Source organism: Convolutriloba macropyga, chromosome 5 (assembly GCF_964194025.1).
Source record: "Convolutriloba macropyga chromosome 5, txConMacr16.3, whole genome shotgun sequence".
In the NCBI taxonomy this organism is placed as follows: Eukaryota; Metazoa; Xenacoelomorpha; order Acoela; family Convolutidae; genus Convolutriloba; species Convolutriloba macropyga.
In genome coordinates, this window is record NC_134472.1 from 26709837 (window position 1) to 26736386 (window position 26550).

Genomic DNA, 26550 nt, shown 5'->3' on the forward strand with positions numbered 1-26550 from the left:
CAGTAGACCGAAAAAAGTAAATGCACAGACGCTTCCGCATGTTTCGTTGGTTTATACTTTGGATTTTCAAGCGAAAGAAATAGAAATGGAAATAAACAAAATGCTCATTAATGGTTTAAAAAATATGATAAGTCAATAATGAAATAGTACTTTATATTGAGTAAACTTACTCAAAACTGTCAGTGTTATTATTGACCATGGTTCAACGATTAGAAATATAAGCGTGCGTGACGATAAGCAAATCTAATTCCTAACTGCTTCAGAATTAAAAATATCAGCCAGTTTGGCAACGATGCCTGTGTTGAGCGCGATCTTGTCACTGTTCTCCGCGCTTGCCGTCATTGCTGTCCACATGATCGCTATCGTCCACGGTTACAGTATTCAATAACCAAGATAGTTAACTCGGTTTCAATTCGACAGCAATTAATGAAAGTCTTTTAAAGGAGGAATTTTAATTGACAATTAACTTGGTTAACATAACTATGGTTATCAATAAAACAGATCAACAGTTTCCTTAATCATACTTCATCAGTCCATTTCATTTTTCCACACATCAAATGTTTGCTTTTATTCTCCCCACTTTGGAGAGGTAAGAATAAAAACTCGTGCATCAAGGAATTAAAGAAAGCCTAAATTAAGTGCAGAGATGTTCCTCGCAATGCTAATTGAAGATTGAGAAGACTAAGAAGAGATTTAGCTGTTTCCCCTCACTCCCCTTTAATTTCACCGCATTCACTGCTGATCTCACACAATTTTAACAATTTTTTCTAAGCGGTGAATTTATGTAAGTTCATCACTAAGTTAAGTGGTGAAATTATGTAATTTCATCGCAATCACTGCTTATCTCACATAATTTGGGCCCTTTTTTTCAGTGCTGTAAATTTATGCAAATTCACCGCTAAATTCAGCGGTGAAATAATGTAATTTCACCACTACCAGGCGATAAAGTTTTTTTTCACCGCATTCACGGCCTAATTTATGTAATTTTACCGCATTCACCGCTTATCTTACAAAATTTCCCGCATTCACCGCTTATCTTACATATTTTTGCGTTGAATGGCGGTGACACCACGACCCTGGGTAATTGACGAGGTATTGTCACTGCTGTCCACGAAAATTACAAACCAAAAATCTCAGAATTACAAAATGTCCAATTTGTGATTACAAAATTACTATTTATAATTGTTCCGACCCTCTTGAGGGGGGAGGAACTATATACTCAACTGGGTTTTTTTTTGTTCCGTGAATTTTCGCCGCTCGATATATTCATCGTAGAGAGTTGAGACTGGTATCATTAGAAAGCTCGTCCAGCGTAGAATATGGAATTAAAAAGATTTTTTTAATTTTCGTTTTCTACAGGGAGTTATCGAGGCTTAAACTTCTGAGAAAAGAAGAGTGAATTCACGTTGTTTTTATTCACATTTTCCGGAATTTTTGCCTAAATTTTCGTCAATTTTGCTAAAATTTGTTATAATTTTTAAGAATAGTGTCGTTGATTTTATTTTTGAAGACGAACAAGCATTTTTGATTGTTTTGATTTAATTTTTTGGTCAAAAAATCTGGATACACATTTCAAAATTTAGCCTTTTTCATCAACAACAGCACGAAATAAGCTACTTTAGTCCACTTTGATTAAATTTGCCTACAGTACACCCCCAAACAACACTCATACAATCTTTGTAGACTCAGAGGGGGGCTATTTCTACTTCAGAGTCCGCAGAGAGTGCCTTGTAGTTAAAACTTTGCCGTTTTTTGCTAACTTTACTCGTTGATTATCAAAAATGCAAAATATATTTTGAGTTTCAACTCAGAAATTATCTATACCCGGTGCAACGATTCCTACTAATCTCACTAGGATTCCTGATTATCTTACTAAAACCCGCTTTTCCGTAATTTCCTGCTCGGAAAAAAAATTTTCACCCGCTTTTCCGTAATTTCCTGCTCGGAAAAAACTTTTACCCGCTTTTCCGCAATTTCTTGCTCAGAAAAAAACTTTCGCCTGCTTTTCTCGCAAATCCTAGTAGGAAATCTTACAATTTCTTTTTTTCCAGAATTTCCTGCTAGGAAAGTTTTCTCGCTTGTTTCACTTCGTTTTCTAATAGGATATGGGATATTTCCGAGTCGGAATTTTACCTCAACCAAGATAAAACTTGTAAACACTAAAAAAGTTCAGGTAACTAGAAGTTCAGGTGAAGTTCAGGTGTAAAAGCACCTGAAATACACCTGAACTGTATTTTAGGTAAATTTTCACCTGAACAAGTTCAGATGTGGTTACCACCTTTTTCGTATTCAGCAGTGAAACGACAAAAAATAGCAGTAAACTGAAACACAGTACAAATACAAACTTTATAAACGGTAACGACATATGTTCCTCATTTAGCTTCCTTTTCTCTAAAGACTTTAAGGATCAGATTGATATTCTTTTTAAGTCGAACTAATTCCATTTTCCATTATAAGCACTGCTTCAAAACTCTGTAAATCGCACTTTTAGGTGAGTAAGTTGAAAATTTTAGATACATGTTTCCGAAACTGCGCTCTCTACAATTTTAAGAGGACAAAACAAACATTTATGAAACTATTTCCTGCGTTTCGCAAAGTTACGGTTAAGTTTAATATAAAAATCTCCCTCTCTTCAGCCCTACTGATGTTTCTTCATCAAACAAGTAAATAAGGAACCATTTGGGATGTTTACAGTGAACATCAATAATGAGGTTTCCAAAAAAACAGTTTGAAGAAACTTTAGTTTTTTAAAATCATAACAACAGGAAACGCAGTGGTTTTAAAGTGGATCAACTTGAATGTAAATCAAAAACTACATTTCTTGCAGAAAATACATCTCTGTAGAACTGTATTACACAGACATAGAAACGATAACGACATATGTTCCTCATTTAGCTTCCATTTCTTAAAAGGTTTTCCTGCCGTAGATTAAGTTTCGCAAAGTAACGGTTAATTTTAATATAAATTCTCCCACTCTTCAGCTTTACTCATTATGCTAGATTGAACACGTCATTTAGGAACGATTAGGGGATTCTGAAGTGAATATCAATACTGATGTTTCAAACAAACGGTTTAAAAAAACTTAAATTTTTCAAAATCATACTAACAGGAAACGCAGTGGTTTTAATGTGGATCAACTTGAATCCAACCTCTGTTCCTTATATATTAAATCAAAGTTAGTATTCCTGCATAAAAAAGATGTCTGTAGAACTGGATGACACAAATATAGAAACGGTAACGACATATGGTCCTCATTTAGCTTTCATTTCTTTAAAGTCTTTTAGAATCAGATTGATATTCCTTTTAATTCGAACTATTTCCATTTTCCAACCTTAGCACTGCTTCAAAACCCTGTCCGTCGAAGTGAAGTTAGTCTTCTAATTTTAGGTACATGTTTCCGAAAAATAGTTCTCTGCAAATTTTAAAGGACAAAACAAATATTTATGAAACTATTTCCTGCGTTTATTAAGTTTCGCAAAGTAACGGTTAATTTTAATAGAAAGGTCTGCCACTCTTCAGCCCTACTGATGTTTTCAGATTAAACAGGTAATTTGGGAACCATTAGGGGATTCTGAAGTGAATATCAATACTGACGTTTCAAGCAAACGGATTAAATAAACTTAATTTTTTTAAAATCATACTAACAGGAAACGCATTGGTTTTAAAGTGGATCAACTTGAATCCAATCTCTCTTCCTTATATAGTAAATCAAAAATTACTTCTCTTGCAGAAAATAGATCTCTGGAAAACTGGATTACACAAATTTAGAAACGGTAACGACATATGGTCTTCATTTAGCTTCCATTTCTTTAAACGATTTCCTGCCATTAATTAAGCTTCGCAAAGTAACGGTTATGTTTAATATAAAGGTCTCCCACTCTTCACGCCTACTGATGTTTCTAGACTGAACAAGTAAATTGAGAACCTTTAGGGGTTTGGGAAGTTAATTTCAATACTGAGGTTTCAAACAAACGGATTAAAAAAATCTAATTTTTTAAAATTATAACAACAGGAAATGCAGTGGTTTTAAAGTGGATCAACTTGAATTCAATCTCTCTTCCTTATATATTACATCAAAAGATAGTTTCCCCGAATAAAATAGACCTCTGGAAAACAGGATTACACAAGTATAGAAACGGTAACGACATATGGTCCTCATTCAGCTTCCATTTCTTTAAAGTCTTTCAGAATCAGATTGATTTTCTTTTTAATTCGAACAAATACCATTTTCTACAGAATACTGCTTCAAAACCCCGGTCCTTCAAAAACTAGAATCTGTTTGTTATTTTCGGTACATGTTTCCGAAACAGGGCACTCTACAAATTATAGAAGACAAAACAAACATTTATGGAACTCTTTCCTGCCGTTTATAAAGTTTCGCAAAGTTTCGGTTAAGTTTAATATAAACATTTCCCACACTTTAGCCCTACCAATAATTCTGGATCAAACAAGTAATTTAGGAGTCGTTGGGAGTTTCTGAAGTGAATATCAATACTGAAGTTTCAGAAAAAAACGGTTTAAAGGACTTTAATTTCTTCAAATGACAACAACAGGAAACGCAGTGGTTTTAAAGTGGATCAACTCGATTGCAATCTCTCTTCCTTGTGTATTAAATCAAAAACTATACTTTCTGCATAAAATAGATCTCTGGAAAACTGAATTACACTAATAAAGAAGCAGTAACGACATAGGGTCCTCATGTTGCTTCCATTTTTTAAAGTCTTTCAGATTCAGATTGATAGAGGTACAATTAGTTGTTTTGTTGATAAGTAGGCAAGTGCTTTCCAGAATTCTTCCAACATGGGCTCATTGTGTTGGTATTGTAATTGTCGGGCTCCTCCGAGAATTTTTTAACCCAAATTTGGCTTGGTAAAAAAAAGTTATGGAGTGGTAACTTTGAAACAAATCACCATTTTAGGTGATATTGGAGTCCCCAAAATTGGATACTCCAAAAGACCTTAATATCCCTACATATATCAGTTCCTTGGATTCCTCTGATAGTGGTGAGTATCCCCATATATATTTTTCAATTGGTTTTATGGAGTTGAGTGGGCCAATTTCTGCTCTGTAAGCGCCGAACCTCGATTATCGGCCATTTTCGGCTATTTCGGCGATGACATAGATGCAGTTTTTTGTGTCAAGATTAAGTATTATAGTGTTTTGGATTGCTCATTAGATGAGGAGTATCCCTAAATACATACTGTACTACTTTTTCACAAGTTTTGATGGTTTATTTCAGCGAAACTTGAAATTTGGTAATCAAAATAGTTCATTCGACCAAATGAATGCGTCAAGTGGTGTTTTCTTGCAATTGAACAAGTTTTTGGGCGTGCTTTTTGTGTTTTCTCGGCAGTATTTAGGTTCTTGAAGCTATTTGTAGCAATTAATGTGGTTAACTCGACAATTTTTCTTTTTTCACGATTTCATCAAACTTCTGTGGATGTTGTTTTATGTCAAAACACACAAAACATCATAACCTTCATGGTGAGGTGGGAAATTTTTTCCCACCTCCTCATGAAGGTGTTCCCAGACCCAGAACGTCGAAGTGGACCAGAATCACACCCAGAAATACGCCGGCAACTCTGTTTCACGTTGTTTTACGTCAGTTCCGGAGATTTTGGGCTTCGGTTTTAGCCCAAAAAATGGGGTACAAGACAGTATTTTGTTAATATCTGCTAAAGTACTGGACCAAATTAAACGGGAGTAGTCGCTTTTTGTCGGCACTGAACCCCTCTTGCTTGCAGTTTTTAGTTGGTTTCTCAAATCGATCTCATCAGAAAGTTATTAATGTTTAAAGTTGAAAAAAGTCGCATTTTTGGGCTATTCTGGGTGACCCAAATTTCGGTACAACATAACAGCTGATTTGCGGAATAAATGTTAGTGTTTTAGAATTCCCAGTTAATGGGGAGTATCCCCATATATATTTTCCATAGCGTTTTACGGAATTGTGATAGTCAAATTTGGCTCTGAAATCACGTCACCTCGCTTTTTGGGCCATTTGGCAGGGTACCTACTTTTTGCTATAACTTCTTCTAGAGTGGACCGATTGTGCTCATTTTTTGATATGATGCGTATCTTAAGCAGTGCTACAAGCTGTACTAAGGGCGTTCGTTTTTGTCCCGCCGTTTTAGAGAAATTGGCAAGTAAACTTGCCCTCCGTTTCAGCCCCAGAAGCGGTTGACACCACCTGGCACCAGTTTTGAAGCTTTGAATTTTGTTACTTCAGGTAACAAAATTAGTGTTCTGAATAGCCCATCTAACGTAAATTCCGAATATGTATACTTTACATAGCGTTTTCAGAGGTTCAGGTGTTCAATTTTAGCTCTGAAGGGGAGGTACCTCTCCTCTATGGTGATTTGATACGGTACCTTATTTTTGCTATAACTCCTTGAAGAATACACCGATTGGACTCATTTTTTAATATGATGCGTATCTCAAGCCGTGCTACAAACTGTACTAAGGGCGTTTTTTTTTTGTTTAGCCGTTTTTGAGAAATTGGCCAGGACACATACCCCTATTTTGACAAATTGGTGTCCGGTACCTTTGGTGTATCTACAAGTTACACCATCAAAACTCGTTGTTTTAGACTCCATAGTTAGTTCGTTAGATTGCTCCGATAATGGGGATTGTCCCCATATATATTTTACAGGTGGTTATAACGAGTGGTTATTGGTTATAGTAGAGAAACAGGACACGAAATGGGTCATTTTGGTCATTTGGTACGGTACCTTGATGTTGGAATATCTCCTCCTAGAATGAATCGATTTTTGATCTGATTTTTGATTTGAACTCAGCTTGAGCAGTACTTGACTCCCTGTAAATGGCGTTTTGTTTCTTTCCGCCGTTTTCGAGAAATTGGCCTCGACACATACGGTCATTTTGCCCTTTTAGTGACTGGTACGTTTCACGTTTCTACATGTGAAACGTTGAAATTATTGACTTTGACTGCAAGATTAGGCTCGTTGAACTCCATTTGTAATGGGAAATCTCCCCATATATATTTTGTATAGGGTTTTCCGAGATCTAGGGGGTCAATTTTCACTCTGCAGGTGACCCCCCCCCCCCCCCAACACCCATGAATATATGCCCAAAATCATGAAATTTCCTTGGGAAAATAGGAAAATTGTTGTTTTTGGGGTCTCAGTATAAGCACTGTAGTCCCCATGTGTTGTGGGTAAACTCTACTCCAATTTTCACTCATATTGGTTGAGGGGTTGATCTTCTCTCCTCTTATTACTTATGTATACTATTATTCTAAGGTGAGGGCGTCTCGCCCCATGGGGTGCACCTCCCCCCCTGTCCCGTTGAGACGCCGGTTAGTCGGCTCCCCCCCCCTTCTGGCCTTTGGTGCACCTCATGATGGGGACGTACGTGCGGTGCGGGCGAATTTTGCGGGCGTCTTTCGTTGCGTTTCGGTGCGTTTCTCTGTGTTTATGTTTCTTTTCATGTAAGAATAATGCTCTTTTTTAGAGCATTTGTTTGTTTGTTTCGTGCAACAACAGCTGTCTTCAACCCTCAAACGGTGAGTTCGCACGTTGTGCTCTCTTTGCTTTTTCAGCGCTCACAGTGATGGCCTGAGCTTCTTTTTTGTGCTTGCTCTGAGCCTCCTGTGATGAAGCGCTGTAATTGTTTGAGTCCTGTGAGCACTCATCGAGAGCCTTGTTTTTTGTAGCAGTGCTGCGGTGCAGCGCTCTTTCTTGGGCAACACAGTGACGGCTTGAGCAATGCGTGTCTCTGTTTTTTCTTTTGCTCAAGACCGCCTGTGACCAAGCCCGGCAATTATTTAGGTCGTGTGTGTCAGCACTCACCGAGTGCTCTTCAGCCTCCTGTGGTGAGGCAAAGCAATTATTTGAGTCCAGTATGCACCCACTGAGCGGGTTGTGTCGGCGTTGTACATAGCTAATTTTCGATCTAGGTGGTCTACAAAAAACGTAATTAACACGTTGTCAGATTTCGCTCTCAAAATACTATCTTTATACAGTTTAACAAAAAGTGTTTTTCAATATAGGGAAGGACTTATTCAAATCAATTGAGGGCCTAAGCAGGAGTGGGAAAGTCCAAATAGGTTCTAAAGCCGAAAGAATTATCGTTCTAGGTTGTCTGAGATAGAAGAACTTAACACGCTGTCAGATTTCGCTCTCAAAAAACGATCTTTATACAGTTTAACAAAAAGTGTTTTTCAATATAGTGAAGGACTTATTCAAATCAATTGAGGGCCTAAGTAGGAGTGGGAAAGTCCAAATAGGTTCTAAAGCCCAAGGGATTATCGTTCTAGGTTGTCTGAGATAGAAGAACTTAACACGTTGTCAGATTTCGCTCTCAAAATACGATCTTTATACAGTTTAACAAAAAGTGTTTTTCAATATAGTGAAGGACTTATTCAAATCAATTGAGGGCCTAAGTAGGAGTGGGAAAGTCCAAATAGGTTCTAAAGCCCAAGGGATTATCGTTCTAGGTTGTCTGAGATAGAAGTACTTAACACGTTGTCAGATTTCGCTCTCAAAATACTATCTTTATATAGTTTAACAAAAAGTGTATTTCAATATAGGGAAGGACTTCTTCAAATCAATTGGGGGCCTAAGTAGGAGTGGGAAAGTCCAAATAGGTTCTAAAGCCCAAGGGATTATCGTTCTAGGTTGTCTGAGATAGAAGTACTTAACACGTTGTCAGATTTCGCACACAAAATACGATCTTTATGCAGTTTAACAAAAATTGTTTTTCAATATAGTGAAGGTCTTATTCAAATCAATTGAGGGCCTAAGAAGGAGTGGGAAAGTCCAAATAGGTTCTAAAGCCCAAGGGATTATCGTTCTAGGTTGTCTGAGATAGAAGAACTTAACACGTTGTCAGATTTCGCTCTCAAAATACGATCTTTATACAGTTTAACAAAAAGTGCTTTTCAATATAGTGAAGGACTTATTCAAATCAATTGAGGGCCTAAGTAGGAGTGGGAAAGTCCAAATAGAATCTAAAGCCCAAGGGATTATCGTTCTAGGTTGTCTGAGATAGAAGTACTTAGCACGTTGTCAGATTTCGCGCTCAAAATACTATCTTTATACAGTTTAACAAAAAGTGTTTTTCAATATAGCGAAGGACTTATTCAAATCAATTGAGGGCCTAAGTAGGAGTGGGAAAGTCCAAATAGGTTCTAAAGCCCAAAGGATTATCGTTCTAGGTAGTCTGAGATAGAAGAAATTAACACGTTGTCAGATTTCGCTCTCAAAATACGATCTTTATACAGTTTAACAAAAAGTGTTTTTCAATATAGTGAAGGACTTATTCAAATCAATTGAGGGCCTAAGTAGGAGTGGGAAAGTCCAAATAGGTTCTAACGCCCAAGGGATTATCGTTCTAGGTTGTCTGAGATAGAAGTACTTAGCACGTTGTTAGATTTCGCACTCAAAATACTCTCTTTATACAGTTTAACAAAAAGTGTTTTTCAATATAGCGAAGGACTTATTCAAATCGATTGAGCGCCTAAGTAGGAGTGGGAAACTCCAAATAGGTTCTAAAGCCGAAAGAATTATCGTTCTAGGTTGTCTGAGATAGAAGAACTTAACACGTTGTCAGATTTCGCTCTCAAAATACGATCTTTATACAGTTTAACAAAAATTGTTTTTCAATATAGTGAAGGTCTTATTCAAATCAATTGGGGGCCTAAGTAGGAGTGGGAAAGTCCAAATAGGTTCTAAAGCCCAAGGGATTATCGTTCTAGGTTGTCTGAGATAGAAGTACTTAACACGTTGTCAGATTTCGCTCTCAAAATACTATCTTTATATAGTTTAACAAAAAGTGTATTTCAATATAGGGAAGGACTTCTTCAAATCAATTGGGGGCCTAAGTAGGAGTGGGAAAGTCCAAATAGGTTCTAAAGCCCAAAGGATTATCGTTCTAGGTAGTCTGAGATAGAAGAAATTAACACGTTGTCAGATTTCGCTCTCAAAATACGATCTTTATACAGTTTAACAAAAAGTGTTTTTCAATATAGTGAAGGACTTATTCAAATCAATTGAGGGCCTAAGTAGGAGTGGGAAAGTCCAAATAGGTTCTAACGCCCAAGGGATTATCGTTCTAGTTTGTCTGAGATAGAAGTACTTAGCACGTTGTTAGATTTCGCACTCAAAATACTCTCTTTATACAGTTTAACAAAAAGTGTTTTTCAATATAGCGAAGGACTTATTCAAATCGATTGAGCGCCTAAGTAGGAGTGGGAAACTCCAAATAGGTTCTAAAGCCGAAAGAATTTTCGTTCTAGGTTGTCTGAGATAGAAGAACTTAACACGTTGTCAGATTTCGCTCTCAAAATACGATCTTTATACAGTTTAACAAAAATTGTTTTTCAATATAGTGAAGGTCTTATTCAAATCAATTGAGGGCCTAAGAAGGAGTGGGAAAGTCCAAATAGGTTCTAAAGCCCAAGGGATTATCGTTCTAGGTTGTCTGAGATAGAAGAACTTAACACGTTGTCAGATTTCGCTCTCAAAATACGATCTTTATACAGTTTAACAAAAAGTGCTTTTCAATATAGTGAAGGACTTATTCAAATCAATTGAGGGCCTAAGTAGGAGTGGGAAAGTCCAAATAGAATCTAAAGCCCAAGGGATTATCGTTCTAGGTTGTCTGAGATAGAAGTACTTAGCACGTTGTCAGATTTCGCGCTCAAAATACTATCTTTATACAGTTTAACAAAAAGTGTTTTTCAATATAGCGAAGGACTTATTCAAATCAATTGAGGGCCTAAGTAGGAGTGGGAAAGTCCAAATAGGTTCTAAAGCCCAAAGGATTATCGTTCTAGGTAGTCTGAGATAGAAGAAATTAACACGTTGTCAGATTTCGCTCTCAAAATACGATCTTTATACAGTTTAACAAAAAGTGTTTTTCAATATAGTGAAGGACTTATTCAAATCAATTGAGGGCCTAAGTAGGAGTGGGAAAGTCCAAATAGGTTCTAACGCCCAAGGGATTATCGTTCTAGGTTGTCTGAGATAGAAGTACTTAGCACGTTGTTAGATTTCGCACTCAAAATACTCTCTTTATACAGTTTAACAAAAAGTGTTTTTCAATATAGCGAAGGACTTATTCAAATCGATTGAGCGCCTAAGTAGGAGTGGGAAACTCCAAATAGGTTCTAAAGCCGAAAGAATTATCGTTCTAGGTTGTCTGAGATAGAAGAACTTAACACGTTGTCAGATTTCGCTCTCAAAATACGATCTTTATACAGTTTAACAAAAAGTGTTTTTCAATATAGTGAAGGACTTATTCAAATCAATTGAGGGCCTAAGTAGGAGTGGGAAAGTCCAAATAAGTTCTAAAGTCGAAAGAATTATCGTTCTGGGTTGTCTGAGATAGAAGTACTTAACACGTTGTCAGATTTCGCGCTCAAAATACTATCTTAATAAAGTGTAACAAAAAGTGCTTTTCAGTATAGTGAAGGACTTATTCAAATCAATTGAGCGCCTAAGTAGGAGTGGGAAACTCCAAATAGGTTCTAAAGCCGAAAGATTTAACGTTCTAGGTTGTCTGAGATAGAAGAACTTAACACGTTGTCAGATTTCGCTCTCAAAATACGATCTTTATACAGTTTAACAAAAAGTGCTTTTCAAAATAGTGAAGGACTTATTCAAATCAATTGAGGGCCTAAGTAGGAGTGGGAAAGTTCAAATAGAATCTAATGCCCAAGGGATTATTGTTCTAGGTTGTCTGAGATAGAAGTACTTAGCACGTTGTCAGATTTCGCGCTCAAAATACTATCTTTAAACAATTTAACAAAAAGTGTTTTTCAATATAGCGAAGGACTAATTCAAATCAATTGAGGGCCTAAGTAGGAATGGGAAACTCCAAATAGGTTCTAAAGCCGAAAAAAATATCGTTCTAGGTTGTCTGAGATAGAAGAACTTAACACGTTGTCAGATTTCGCTCTCAAAATACGATCTTTATACAGTTTAACAAAAAGTGTTTTTCAATATAGTGAAGGACTTATTCAAATCAAATGAGGGCCTAAGTAGGAGTGGGAAAGTCCAAATAGGTTCTAAAGCCCAAGGGATTATCGTTCTAGGTTGTCTGAGATAGAAGTACTTAGCACGTTGTTAGATTTCGCACTCAAAAATACTATCTTTATACAGTTTAACAAAAAGTGTTTTTCAATATAGCGAAGGACTTATTCAAATCAATTGAGCGCCTAAGTAGGAGTGGGAAACTCCAAATAGGTTCTAAAGCCGAAAAAAATATCGTTCTAGGTTGTCTGAGATAGAAGAACTTAACACGTTGTCAGATTTCGCTCTCAAAATACGATCTTTATACAGTTTAACAAAAAGTGTTTTTCAATATAGTGAAGGACTTATTCAAATCAATTGAGGGCCTAAGTAGGAATGGGAAAGTCCAAATAAGTTCTATAGTCGAAAGAATTATCGTTCTGAGTTGTCTGAGATAGAAGTACTTAACACGTTGTCAGATTTCGCGCTCAAAATACTATCTTAATACAGTGTAACAAAAAGTGCTTTTCACTATAGTGAAGGACTTTTTCAAATCAATTGAGCGCCTAAGTAGGAGTGGGAAACTCCAAATAGGTTCTAAAGCCGAAAGAATTATTGTTCTAGGTTGTCTGAGATTGAAGAACTTAACACGTTGTCAGATTTCGCTCTCAAAATACGATCTTTATACAGTTTAACAAAAAGTGTTTTTCAATATAGTGAAGGACTTATTCAAATCAATTGAGGGCCTAAGTAGGAGTGGGAAAGTCCAAATAGGTTCTAAAGCCCAAGAGATTATCGTTCTAGGTTGTCTGAGATAGAAGTACTTAGCACGTTGTTAGATTTCGCACTCAAAATACTATCTTTATACAGTTTAACAAAAAGTGTTTTTCAATATAGCGAAGGATTTATTCAAATCAATTGAGGGCCTAAGTAGGAGTGGGAAAGTCCAAATAGGTTCTAAAGTCGAAAGAATTATCGTTCTGGGTTGTCTGAGATAGAAGTACTTAACACGTTGTCAGATTTCGCGCTCAAAATACTATCTTAATACAGTGTAACAAAAAGTGCTTTTCAATATGGTGAAGGACTTATTCAAATCAATTGAGCGCCTAAGTAGGAGTGGGAAACTCCAAATAGGTTCTAAAGTCGGAAGAATTATCGTTCTGGGTTGTCTGAGATAGAAGTACTTAACACGTTGTCAGATTTCGCTCTCAAAATACGATCTTTATACAGTTTAACAAAAAGTGTTTTTCAATATAGTGAAGGACTTATTCAAATCAATTGAGGGCCTAAGTAGGAGTGGGAAAGTCCAAATAGGTTCTAAAGCTCAAGGGATTATCGTTCTAGGTTGTCTGAGATAGAAGTACTTAGCACGTTGTCAGATTTCGCGCTCAAAATACAATCTTTATACAGTTTAACAAAAAGTGTTTTTCAATATAGCGAAGGACTTATTCAAATCAATTGAGGGCCTAAGTAGGAGTTTGAAAGTCCAAATAGGTTCTAAAGCCCAAGGGATTATCGTTCTAGTCTGTCTGAGACAGAAGTACTTAGCACGTTGTCAGATTTCGCGCTCAAAATACTATCTTAATACAGTGTAACAAAAAGTGCTTTTCAATATAGTGAAGGACTTATTCAAATCAATTGAGCGCCTAAGTAGGAGTGGAAAACTCCAAATAGGTTCTAAAGCCGAAAGAATTATCGTTCTAGGTTGTCTGAGATAGAAGTACTTAGCACGTTGTCAGATTTCGCGCTCAAAATACTATCTTAATACAGTGTAACAAAAAGTGCTTTTTAATATAGTGAAGGACTTATTCAAATCAATTGAGCGCCTAAGTAGGAGTGGGAAACTCTAAATAGGTTCTAAAGCCGAATAAATTATCGTTCTAGGTTGTCTGAGATAGAAGAACTTAACACGTTGTCAGATTTCGCTCTCAAAATACGATCTTTATACAGTTTAACAAAAAATGTTTTTCAATATAGTGAAGGACTTGTTCAAATCAATTGAGGGCCTAAGTAGGAGTGGGAAAGTCCAAATAGGTTCTAAAGCCCAAGGGATTATCGTTCTAGGTTGTCTGAGATAGAAGTACTCAGCACGTTGTCAGATTTCGCGCTCAAAATACTATCTTAATACAGTGTAACAAAAAGTGCTTTTCAATATAGTGAAGGACTTATTCAAATCAATTGAGCACCTAAGTAGGAGTGGGAAACTCCAAATAGGTTCTAAAGCCGAAAGAATTATCGTTCTAGGTTGTCTGAGATAGAAGAACTTAACACGTTGTCAGATTTCGCTCTCAAAATACTATCTTAATACAGTGTAACAAAAAGTGCTTTTCAATATATTGAAGGACTTATTCAAATCAATTTAGCGCCTAAGTAGGAGTGGGAAACTCCAAATAGGTTCTAAGGCCGAAAGAATTATCGTTCTAGGTTGTCTGAGATAGAAGAACTTAACACCTTGTCAGATTTCGCTCTCAAAATACGATCTTTATACAGTTTAACAAAAAGTGTTTTTCAATATAGTGAAGGACTTATTCAAATCAATTGAGGGCCTAAGTAGGAGTGGGAAAGTCCAAATAGGTTCTAAAGCCCAAAGGATTATCGTTCTAGGTTGTCTGAGATAGAAGTACTTAGCACGTTGTCAGATTTCGCGCTCAAAATACTATCCTAATACAGTGTAACAAAAGGTGCTCTTCAATATAGTGAAGGACTTATTCAAATCAATTGAGCGCCTAAGTAGGAGTGGGAAACTCCAAATAGGTTCTAAAGCCGAAAGAAATATCGTTCTAGGTTGTCTGAGATAGAAGAACTTAACACGTTGTCAGATTTCGCTCTCAAAATACTATCTTAATACAGTGTAACAAAAAGTGCTTTTCAATATATTGAAGGACTTATTCAAATCAATTGAGCGCCTAAGTAGGAGTGGGAAACTCCAAATAGGTTTTAAAGCCGAAAGAATTATCGTTCTAGGTTGTCTGAGATAGAAGAACTTAACACCTTGTCAGATTTCGCTCTCAAAATACGATCTTTATACAGTTTAACAAAAATTGTTTTTCAATATAGTGAAGGACTTATTCAAATCAATTGAGGGCCTAAGTAGGAGTGGGAAAGTCCAAATAGGTTCTAAAGCCCAAAGGATTATCGTTCTAGGTTGTCTGAGATAGAAGTACTTAGCACGTTGTCAGATTTCGCGCTCAAAATACTATCTTAATACAGTGTAACAAAAAGTGCTTTTCAATAAAGTGAAGGACTTATTCAAATCAATTGAGCGCCTAAGTAGGAGTGGGAAACTCCAAATAGGTTCTAAAGCCGAAAGAATTATCGTTCTAGGTTGTCTGAGATAGAAGAACTTAACACGTTGTCAGATTTCGCTCTCAAAATACGATCTTTATACAGTTTAACAAAAAGTGTATTTCAATATAGTGAAGGACTTATTCAAATCAATTGAGGGCCTAAGTAGGAGTGGGAGAGTCCAAATAGGTTCTAAAGCCCAAGGGATTATCGTTCTAGGTTGTCTGAGATAGAAGTACTTAGCACGTTGTCAGATTTCGAGCTCAAAATGCTATCTTAATACAGTGTAACAAAAAGTGCTTTTCAATATAGTGAAGGACTTATTCAAATCAATTGAGCGCCTAAGTAGGAGTGGGAAACTCCAAATAGGTTCTAAAGCCGAAAGAATTATCGTTCTAGGTTGTCTGAGATAGAAGAACTTAACACGTTGTCAGATTTCGCTCTCAAATTACGATCTTTATACAGTTTAACAAAAAGTGTTTTTCAATATAGTGAAGGACTTATTCAAATCAATTGAGGGCCTAAGTAGGAGTGGGAAAGTCCAAATAGGTTCTAAAGCCCACGGGATTATCGTTCCAGGTTGTCTGAGATAGAAGAACTTAACACGTTGTCAGATTTCGCTCTCAAAATACGATCTTTATACAGTTTAACAAAAAGTGTTTTTCAATATAATGAAGGACTTATTCAAATCAATTGAGGGCCTAAGTAGGAGTGGGAAAGTCCAAATAGGTTCTAAAGCCCAAAGGATTATTGTTCTAGGTTGTCTGAGATAGAAGTACTTAGCACGTTGTCAGATTTCGCGCTCAAAAATACTATCTTATAACAGTGTAACAAAAAGTGCTTTTCAATATAGTGAAGGACTTATTCGACTCAATTGAGCGCCTAAGTAGGAGTGGGAAACTCCAAATAGGTTCTAAAGCCGAAAAAATTATCGTTCTAGGTTGTCTGAGATAGAAGAACTTAACACGTTGTCAGATTTCGCTCTCAAAATACGATCTTTATACAGTTTAACAAAAAGAGTTTTTCAATATAGTGAAGGACTTATTCAAATCAATTGAGGGCCTAAGTAGGAGTGGGAAAGTCCAAATAAGTTCTAGAGTCGAAAGAATTATCGTTCTAGGTTGTCTGAGATAGAAGTACTTAGCACGTTGTCAGATTTCGCGCTCAAAATACTATCTTAATACAGTGTAACAAAAAGTGCTTTTCAATATAGTGAAGGACTTATTCAGATCAATTGAGCGCCTAAGTAGGAGTGGGAAACTCCAAATAGGTTCTAAAGCCGAAAGAAATATCGTTCTAGGTGGTCTGAGATAGAAGAACTTAACACGTTGTCAGATTTCGCTCTCAAAATACGATCTTTATACAGTTTAACAAAAAGTGTTTTTCAATATAGTGAAGGACTTATTCAAATCAATTGAGGGCCTAAGTAGGAGTGGGAGAGTCCAAATAGGTTCTAAAGCCCAAGGGATTATCGTTCTAGGTTGTCTGAGATAGAAGTACTTAGCACGTTGTTAGATTTCGCACTCAAAATACTATCTTTATACAGTTTAACAAAAAGTGTTTCTCAATATAGCGAAGGACTTATTCAAATCAATTGAGGGCCTAAGTAGGAGTGGGAAAATCCAAATAGGTTCTAATGTCGAAAGAATTATCGTTCTGGGTTGTCTGAGATAGAAGTACTTAACACGTTGTCAGATTTCGCGCTCAAAATACTATCTTAATACAGTGTAACAAAAAGTGCTTTTCAATATAGTGAAGGACTTATTCAAATCAATTGAGCGCCTAAGTAGGAGTGGGAAACTCCAAATAGGTTCTAAAGCCGAAAGAATTATCGTTCTAGGTTGTCTGAGATAGAAGAACTTAACACGTTGTCAGATTTCGCTCTCAAAATACGATCTTTATACAGTTTAACAAAAAGTGTTTTTCAATGAAGTGAAGGACTTATTGAAATCAATTGAGGGCCTAAGTAGGAGTGGGAAAGTCCAAATAGGTTCTAAAGCCCAAGGGATTATCGTTCTAGGTTGTCTGAGATAGAAGTACTTAGCACGTTGTCAGATTTCGCGCTCAAAGTACTATCTTAATACAGTGTAACAAAAAGTGCTTTTCAATATAGTGAAGGACTTATTCAAATCAATTGAGCGCCTAAATAGGAGTGGGAAACTCCAAATAGGTTCTAAAGCCGAAAGAATTATCTTTCTAGGTCGTCTGAGATAGAAGAACTTAACACGTTGTCAGATTTCGCTCTCAAAATACGATCTTTATACAGTTTAACAAAAAGTGTTTTTCAATATAGTGAAGGACTTATTCAAATCAATTGAGGGCCTAAGTAGGAGTGGGAAAGTCCAAATAAGTTCTAAAGTCGAAAGAATTATCGTTCTGGGTTGTCTGAGATAGAAGTACTTAACAAGTTGTCAGATTTCGCGCTCAAAATACTATCTTAATACAGTGTAACAAAAAGTGCTTTTCAATATAGTGAAGGACTTATTCAAATCAATTGAGCGCCTAAGTAGGAGTGGGAAACTCCAAATAGGTTCTAAAGCCGAAAGAATTATCGTTCTAGGTTGTCTGAGATAGAAGAACTTAACACGTTGTCAGATTTCGCTCTGAAAATACGATCTTTATACAGTTTAACAAAAAGTGTTTTTCAATATAGTGAAGGACTTATTCAAATCAATTGAGGGCCTAAGTAGGAGTGCGAAAGTCCAAATAAGTTCTAAAGTCAAAAGAATTATCGTTCTGGGTTGTCTGAGATAGAGGTACTTAACACGTTGTCAGATTTCGCGCTCAAAATACTATCTTAATACAGTGTAACAAAAAGTGCTTTTCAATATAGTGAAGGACTTATTCAAATCAATTGAGCGCCTAAGTAGGAGTGGGAACCTCCAAATACGTTCTACAGCCGAAAGAATTATCGTTCTAGGTTGTCTGAGATAGAAGAACTTAACACGTTGTCAGATTTCGCTCTCAAAATACGATCTTTATACAGTTTAAGAAAAAGTGTTTTTCAATATAGTGAAGGACTTATTCAAATCAATTGAGGGCCTAAGTAGGAGTGGGAAAGTCCAAATAGGTTCTAAAGCCCAAGGGATTATCGTTCTAGGTTGTCTGAGATAGAAGTACTTAGCACGTTGTTAGATTTCGCACTCAAAATACTATCTTTATACAGTTTAACAAAAAGTGTTTTTCAATATAGCGAAGGACTTATTCAAATCAATTGAGGGCCTAAGTAGGAGTGGGAAAGTCCAAATAGGTTCTAAAGTCGAAAGAATTATCGTTCTGGGTTGTCTGAGATAGAAGAACTTAACACGTTGTCAGATTTCGCTCTCAAAATACGATCTTTATACAGTTTAACAAAAAGTGTTTTTCAATATAGCGAAGGACTTATTCAAATCAATTGAGGGCCTAAGTAGGAGTGGGAAAGTCCAAATAGGTTCTAAAGTCGAAAGAATTATCGTTCTGGGTTGTCTGAGATAGAAGTACTTAACACGTTGTCAGATTTCGCGCTCAAAATATTATCTTAATACAGTATAACAAAAAGTGCTTTTCAATATAGTGAACGACTTATTCAAATTAATTGAGCGCCTAGGTAGGATTGGGAAACTCCAAATAGGTTCTAAAGCCGAAAGAATTATCGTTCTAGGTTGTCTGAGATAGAAGAACTTAACACGTTGTCAGATTTCGCTCTCAAAATACGATCTTTATACAGTTTAACAAAAAGTGTTTTTCAATAGAGTGAAGGACTTATTCAAATCAATTGAGGGCCTAAGTAGGAGTGGGAAAGTCCAAATAGGTTCTAAAGCCCAAGGGATTATTGTTCTAGGTTGTCTGAGATAGAAGTACTTAGCACGTTGTCTGATTTCGCGCTCAAAATACTATCTTAATACAGTGTAACAAAAAGTGCTTTTCAATATAGTGAAGGACTAATTCAAATCAATTGAGCGCCTAAGTAGGAGTGGGAAACTCCAAATAGGTTCCAAAGCCGAAAGAATTATCGTTCTAGGTTGTCTGAGATAGAAGAACTTAACACGTTGTCAGATTTCGCTCTCAAAATACGATCTTTATACAGTGTAACAAAAAGTGCTTTTCAATATAGTGAAGGACTTATTCAAATCAATTGAGCGCCTAAGTAGGAGTGGGAAACTCCAAATAGGTTCTAAAGCCGAAAGAATTATAGTTCTAGGTTGTCTGAGATAGAAGAACTTAACACGTTGTCAGATTTCGCTCTCAAAATACGATCTTTATACAGTTTAACAAAAAGTGTTTTTCAATATAGTGAAGGACTTATTCAAATCAATTGAGGGCCTAAGTAGGAGTGGGAAAGTCCAAATAGGTTCTAAAGCCCAAGGGATTATTGTTCTAGGTTGTCTGAGATAGAAGTACTTAGCACGTTGTTAGATTTCGCACTCAAAATACTATCTTTATACAGTTTAACAAAAAGTGTTTTTCAATATAGCGAAGGACTTATTCAAATCAATTGAGGGCCTAAGTAGGAGTGAGAAAGTCCAAATAGGCTCTAAAGTCGAAAAAATTATCGTTCTGGGTTGTCTGAGATAGAAGTACTTAACACGTTGTCAGATTTCGCGCTCAAAATACTATCTTAATACAGTGTAACAAAAAGTGCTTTTCAATATAGTGAAGGCCTTATTCAAATCAATTGAGCGCCTAAATAGGAGTGGGAAACTCCAAATAGGTTCTAAAGCCGAAAGAATTATCGTTCTAGGTTGTCTGAGATAGAAGAACTTAACACGTTGTCAGATTTCGCTCTCAAAATACGATCTTTATACAGTTTAACAAAAAGTGTTTTTCAATATAGCGAAGGACTTATTCAAATCAATTGAGGGCCTAAGTAGGAGTGGGAAAGTCCAAATAAGTTCTAAAGTCGAAAGAATTATCGTTCTGGGTTGTCTGAGATAGAAGTACTTAGCACGTTGTCAGATTTCGCGCTCAAAATACTATCTTTATACAGTTTAACAAAAAGTGTTTTTCAATATAGCGAAGGACTTATTCAAGTCAATTGAGCGCCTAAGTAGGAGTGGGAAACTCCAAATAGGTTCTAAAGCAGAAGCAATTATCGTTCTAGATGGTCTGAGATAGAAGAACTTAACACGTTGTCAGATTTCGCTCTCAAAATACTATCTTTATACAGTTTAACAAAAAGTGTTTTTCATCATAGCGAAGGACATATTCAAATCAATTGAGGGCCTAAGTAGGAGTGGGAAAGTCCAAATAGGTTCTAAAGCCCAAGGGATTATCGTTCTAGGTTGTCTGAGATAGAAGTACTTAGCACGTTGTTAGATTTCGCACTCAAAGTACTATCTTTATACAGTTTAACAAAAAGTGTTTTTCAATATAGCGAAGGACTTATTCAAATCAATTGTGGGCCTAAGTAGGGGTGGGAAAGTCCAAATAGGTTCTAAAGTTGAAAGAATTATCGTTCTGGGTTGTCTGAGATAGAAGTACTGAGCACGTTGTCAGATTTCGCGCTCAAAATACTATCTTTATACAGTTTAACAAAAAGTGTTTTTCAATATAGCGAAGGACTTATTCAAATCAATTGAGCGCCTAAGTAGGAGTGGGAAACTCCAAATAGGTTCTAAAGCAGAAGGAATTATTGTTCTGGATGGTCTGAGATAGAAGAACTTAACACGTTGTCAGATTTCGCTCTCAAAGTACTATCTTTATACAGTTTAACAAAAAGTGTTTTTCAATATAGCGAAGGACTTATTCAAATCAATTGTGGGCCTAAGTAGGGGTGGGAAAGTCCAAATAGGTTCTAAAGTTGAAAGAATTATTGTTCTGGGTTGTCTGAGATAGAAGTACTTAGCACGTTGTTGGATTTCGCGCTCAAAATACTATCTTTATACAGTTTAACAAAAAGTGTTTTTCAATATAGCGAAGGACCAATTCAAATCAATTGAGCGCCTAAGTAGGAGTGGGAAAGTCCAAATAGGTTCTAAAGACCAAGGGATTATCGTTCTAGGTTGTCTGAGATAGAAGTACTTAGCACGTTGTCAGATTTCGCGCTCAAAATACTATCTAGAGTTTGGTCTACTTTTTTTCCAAAATATACGTTCTTTTTTTTCAAAATATCTCTTTGAGTTAATTTTGTTTGGACTTCTGACAATCAGGATTAATTAGTTAGCACTGGTAGATGTCTCCAATAGTAAAAAGAACCAGAGTTTTGGTGTATCTACATTGTGAATCGCTTGTTGCGCTTAATCCGTACCATCGGTAAAGATTGGACCACCCATCCCCGGGTATCAGGGGACGCCACCAAGTGCGAACTGGGACCACCACCACGGGTCAATGTGGGACCACTCAGCCCCGGGTATCAGGGGTACTAAGCTATAGGGGTTAATTTATGCTGTAAATTTTTTAGGGCCGGTCGGTGAGGTTTCTATGTACCATACCTGTTTTAGTGCATATAAAGTCAAAATTTCTGTTACATTAGATCTGTGTTGATACACTCTATTAATCATGTTTGACTTCCATTAAACCGCGCCTGGTCGTGTTTTCTCACTACATGTAATACTAGTAGTATCTTGTGTCATGTTCACTATTTTACCAATATCACTTTGTTCTTTTTTTGTTTCAAGTTGGATATGAATTTGAATCATTTATCTATCGCTGTTTTTGGTGACTCTCATGTTACGAAACTTATCATACCTCCAAACATAGTGATTATTGGCAGAGGAGGTGAGAAATTGGCGAATTGGAAGTCTTATGAAAGTGAACTCGTCGGATACGACGTTCTTGTTATTATGATGGGGGAAATGATATCTCGTCAAAAGACCCTCTTGTGACCACCCCGTCTGACTTAAAAGGGCTTATGAAAACCATGGGTGAAGTGGTCAGCTTTGTGGAGGCTAACAATGGACTTTGTCTCATTGCTGACATTATTCCAAGACTGTCAAATGGACAAGGTATTCATTATGCCAATTCGAGACTGGCCAAAAAGTACAAACAGCGCCATATTAAGCTGGCAGGTAGCATCAAGCAGGACGATTTGTGCGATGGAGTTCACCTGAAGTGTTACAAGAATTTAAGCAAGTTGTTGCTTAAGAAAATTTCAACGCTGTCATCAAAAAAATTTTAGACCTTTAACTTGACAGAACTCTTCCTGTTCAGTTTATTTCATAACTTGATTTCGTCATTTAGTATCCCGACCATTGCCATTGTTTTTGTTGCTTTTGGGATCAAACTAATACCCCTTGAATCGCAAAAAACTGAAAACTTTTTGATAAGTTTTTGATTTTGAAAGCACTTCAGTTTATAAATGGTGCGTAAACCTATAATATTAATATTTGTTATTTTGAAGCTTTGTTAATCTTTGTGATTTGATCGAGGAGCTAATAAAATTTCCAGTGTTTCCGTCTTTAAGACCCCGCTAAGAGGTACAAGTTATTTTAGGCAGGTTTTTTGTCTCTTAGGCTGATTTTTGATCGCCCTCGCCTACGGACGTGCTTTTTTTTGGTGCTGTTTTTCTGAAAAAAGTAGACTCTGCTTCGATCACGATTTTGAAATTATTGAACAGCCAATTTGAGGCTGAATGAAGAGCCAATTGTGTGGCTCATTGAACAGCCAATTGGGTGGCTGACTGGTATGATTAGTTTTTTTATTGAATAGCCAAGTTTTGGCTGAAGGAAGAGCCGATTGTGTGGCTCCTTAAACAGCCAATTGCGTGGCTGTCTGAAATGCTTAAGATGTTTATTGAACAGCCAAGTCGTGGTTGAAGGAAGAGCCGATTTTGTGGCTCCTTGAACAGCCAATTGTGTGACTGAATGAAATGCTTAATGTGTAATTATTGACCAGCCAATTTGTGGCTGAAGGAAGAGCCGATTGTATGGCTCATTGAACAGCCAATTGCGTGGCTGACTGAAATGCTTAATATGTTTATTGAACAGCCAAGTTGTGGCTGAAGGAATAGCCAATTTTGTGGCTCCTTGAACAGCCAATTGCGTGGCTGACTGAAATGCTTTACTTGTAAATATTGACCAGCCAATTTGTGGCTGAAGGAAGAGCCAATTGAGTGGCTCATTGAGCAGCCAATTGCGTGGCTGACTGAAACGCTTAAGATATTTATTGAACAGCCAGGTTGTGGCTGAAGGAAGAGCCGATTGTGTGGCTCATTGAACAGCCAATTGCATGGCTGACTGAAATGCTTAATGTATAATTACTGAACAGCCAATTTGAGGCTGACTGAAGAGCCAAGTGTGTGGCTCATTGATCAACCAATTGCGTGGCTGACTGAAATGCTTAATGTATAATTATTGACCAGCCAATTTGTGGCTGAAGGAAGAGCCAATTGTGTGGCTCATTGATCAGCCAATTGCGTGGCTGACTGAAATGCTTAATGTATAATTATTGACCAGCCAATTTGTGGCTAAAGTAAGAGCCGATTCTGTGGCTCATTGAGCAGCCAATTGCGTGGCTGACTCAAGTGCTTAATGTATAATTATTGAACAGTCAATTTGTGGCTGAAGGAAGAGCGGATTGTGTGGCTCATTGAACAGCCAATTGCGTGGCTGACTGAAATGCCTTCTGTGTAATCATTGACCAGCCAATTTGTGGCTGAAGGAAGAGCCGATTGTGTGACTCATTGAGAAGCCAATTGCGTGGCTGACTAAAATGCATAATATGTTTATTGAACAGCCAAGTTGTGGCTGAAGGAAGAGCCGATTTTGTGGCTCCTTGAACAGCCAATTGCGTGGCTGACTGAAATGCTTAATATGCAAATATTGACCAGCTAATTTGTGGCTGAAGGAAGAGCCAATTGTGTGGCTCATTGAACAGCCAATTGCGTGGCTGACTGAAATGCTTGATGTATAATTACTGAACAACCAATTTGAGGCTGACTGAAGTGCCAATTGTGTGGCTCATTGATCAGCCAATTGCGTGGCTGACTGAAATGCTTAATATATTTATTGAACAGCCAATTTGTGGCTGAAGGAAGAGCCGATTGTGTGGCTCATTGAACAGCCAATTGCGTGGCTGAATGAAATGCTTAATGTATAATTACTGAACAGCCAATTTGAGGCTGACTGAAGAGCCAATTGTGTGGCTCATTGATCAGCCAATTGCTTGGCTGACTAAAATGCTTAATGTATAATTATTCACCAGCCAATTTGTGGCTGAAGGAAGAGCCAATTGTGTGGCTCATTGAACAGCCAATTGCGTGGCTGACTGAAATGCTTAATATGTTATTGAACAGCCAATTTGTGGCTGAAGGAAGAGCCGATTGTGTGGCTCCTTGAACAGCCAACTATGTGCTGACTGAAATGCTTAATGTATAATTATTGACCAGCCAATATGTGGCTGAAGGAAGAGCCAATAGTGTGGCTCATTGAGCAGCCAATTGCGTGGCTGACTGAAACGCTTAAGATATTTATTGAACAGCCAGGTTGTGGCTGAAGGAAGAGCCGATTGTGTGGCTCATTGAACAGCCAATTGCATGGCTGACTGAAATGCTTAATGTATAATTACTGAACAGCCAATTTGAGGCTGACTGAAGAGCCAAGTGTGTGGCTCACTGATCAACCAATTGCGTGGCTGACTGAAATGCTTAATGTATAATTATTGACCAGCCAATTTGTGGCTGAAGGAAGAGCCAATTTTGTGGCTCATTGATCAGCCAATTGCGTGGCTGACTGAAATGCTTAATGTATAATTATTGACCAGCCAATTTGTGGCTAAAGTAAGAGCCGATTGTGTGGCTCATTGAGCAGCCAATTGCGTGGCTGACTCAAATGCTTAATGTATAATTATTGAACAGCCAATTTGTGGCTGAAGGAAGAGCCGATTGTGTGGCTCATTGAACAGCCAATTGCGTGGCTGACTGAAATGCCTTCTGTGTAATCATTGACCAGCCAATTTGTGGCTGAAGGAAGAGCCGATTGTGTGACTCATTGAGCAGCCAATTGCGTGGCTGACTAAAATGCATAATATGTTTATTGAACAGCCAAGTTGTGGCTGAAGGAAGAGCCGATTGTGTGGCTCATTGAACAGCCAATTGCATGGCTGACTGAAATGCTTAATGTATAATTACTGAACAGCCAATTTGAGGCTGACTGAAGAGCCAAGTGTGTGGCTCATTGATCAACCAATTGCGTGGCTGACTGAAATGCTTAATGTATAATTATTGACCAGCCAATTTGTGGCTGAAGGAAGAGCCAATTGTGTGGCTCATTGACCAGCCAATTGCGTGGCTGACTGAAATGCTTAATGTATAATTATTGACCAGCCAATTTCTGGCTAAAGTAAGAGCCGATTGTGTGGCTCATTGAGCAGCCAATTGCGTGGCTGACTCAAATGCTTAATGTATAATTATTGAACAGCCAATTTGTGGCTGAAGGAAGAGCCGATTGTGTGGCTCATTGAACAGCCAATTGCGTGGCTGACTGAAATGCCTTCTGTGTAATCATTGACCAGCCAATTTGTGGCTGAAGGAAGAGCCAATTGTGTGACTCATTGAGCAGCCAATTGCGTGGCTGACTAAAATGCATAATATGTTTATTGAACAGCCAAGTTGTGGCTGAAGGAAGAGCCGATTTTGTGGCTCCTTGAACAGCCAATTGCGTGGCTGACTGAAATGCTTAATGTGTAAATATTGACCAGCCAATTTGTGGCTGAAGGAAGAGCCAATTGTGTGGCTCATTGAACAGCCAATTGCGTGGCTGACTGAAATGCTTGATGTATAATTACTGAACAACCAATTTGAGGCTGACTGAAGTGCCAATTGTGTGGCTCATTGATCAGCCAATTGCGTGGCTGAATGAAATGCTTAATATATTTATTGAACAGCCAAGTTGTGGCTGAAGGAAGAGCCGATTGTGTGGCTCATTGAACAGCCAATTGCGTGGCTGAATGAAATGCTTAATGTATAATTACTGAACAGCCAATTTGAGGCTGACTGAAGAGCCAATTGTGTGGCTCATTGATCAGCCAATTGCGTGGCTGACTGAAATGCTTAATGTATAATTATTCACCAGCAAATTTGTGGCTGAAGGAAGAGCCAATTGTGTGGCTCATTGAATAGCCAATTGCGTGGCTGACTGAAATGCTTAATATGTTATTGAACAGCCAATTTGTGGCTGAAGGAAGAGCCGATTGTGTGGCTCCTTGAACAGCCAACTATGTGCTGACTGAAATGCTTAATGTATAATTATTGACCAGCCAATTTGTGGCTGAAGGAAGAGCCAATTGTGTGGCTCATTGAGCAGCCAATTGCGTGGCTGACTGAAATGCTTAATATATTTATTGAACAGCCAGGTTGTGGCTGAAGGAAGAGCCGATT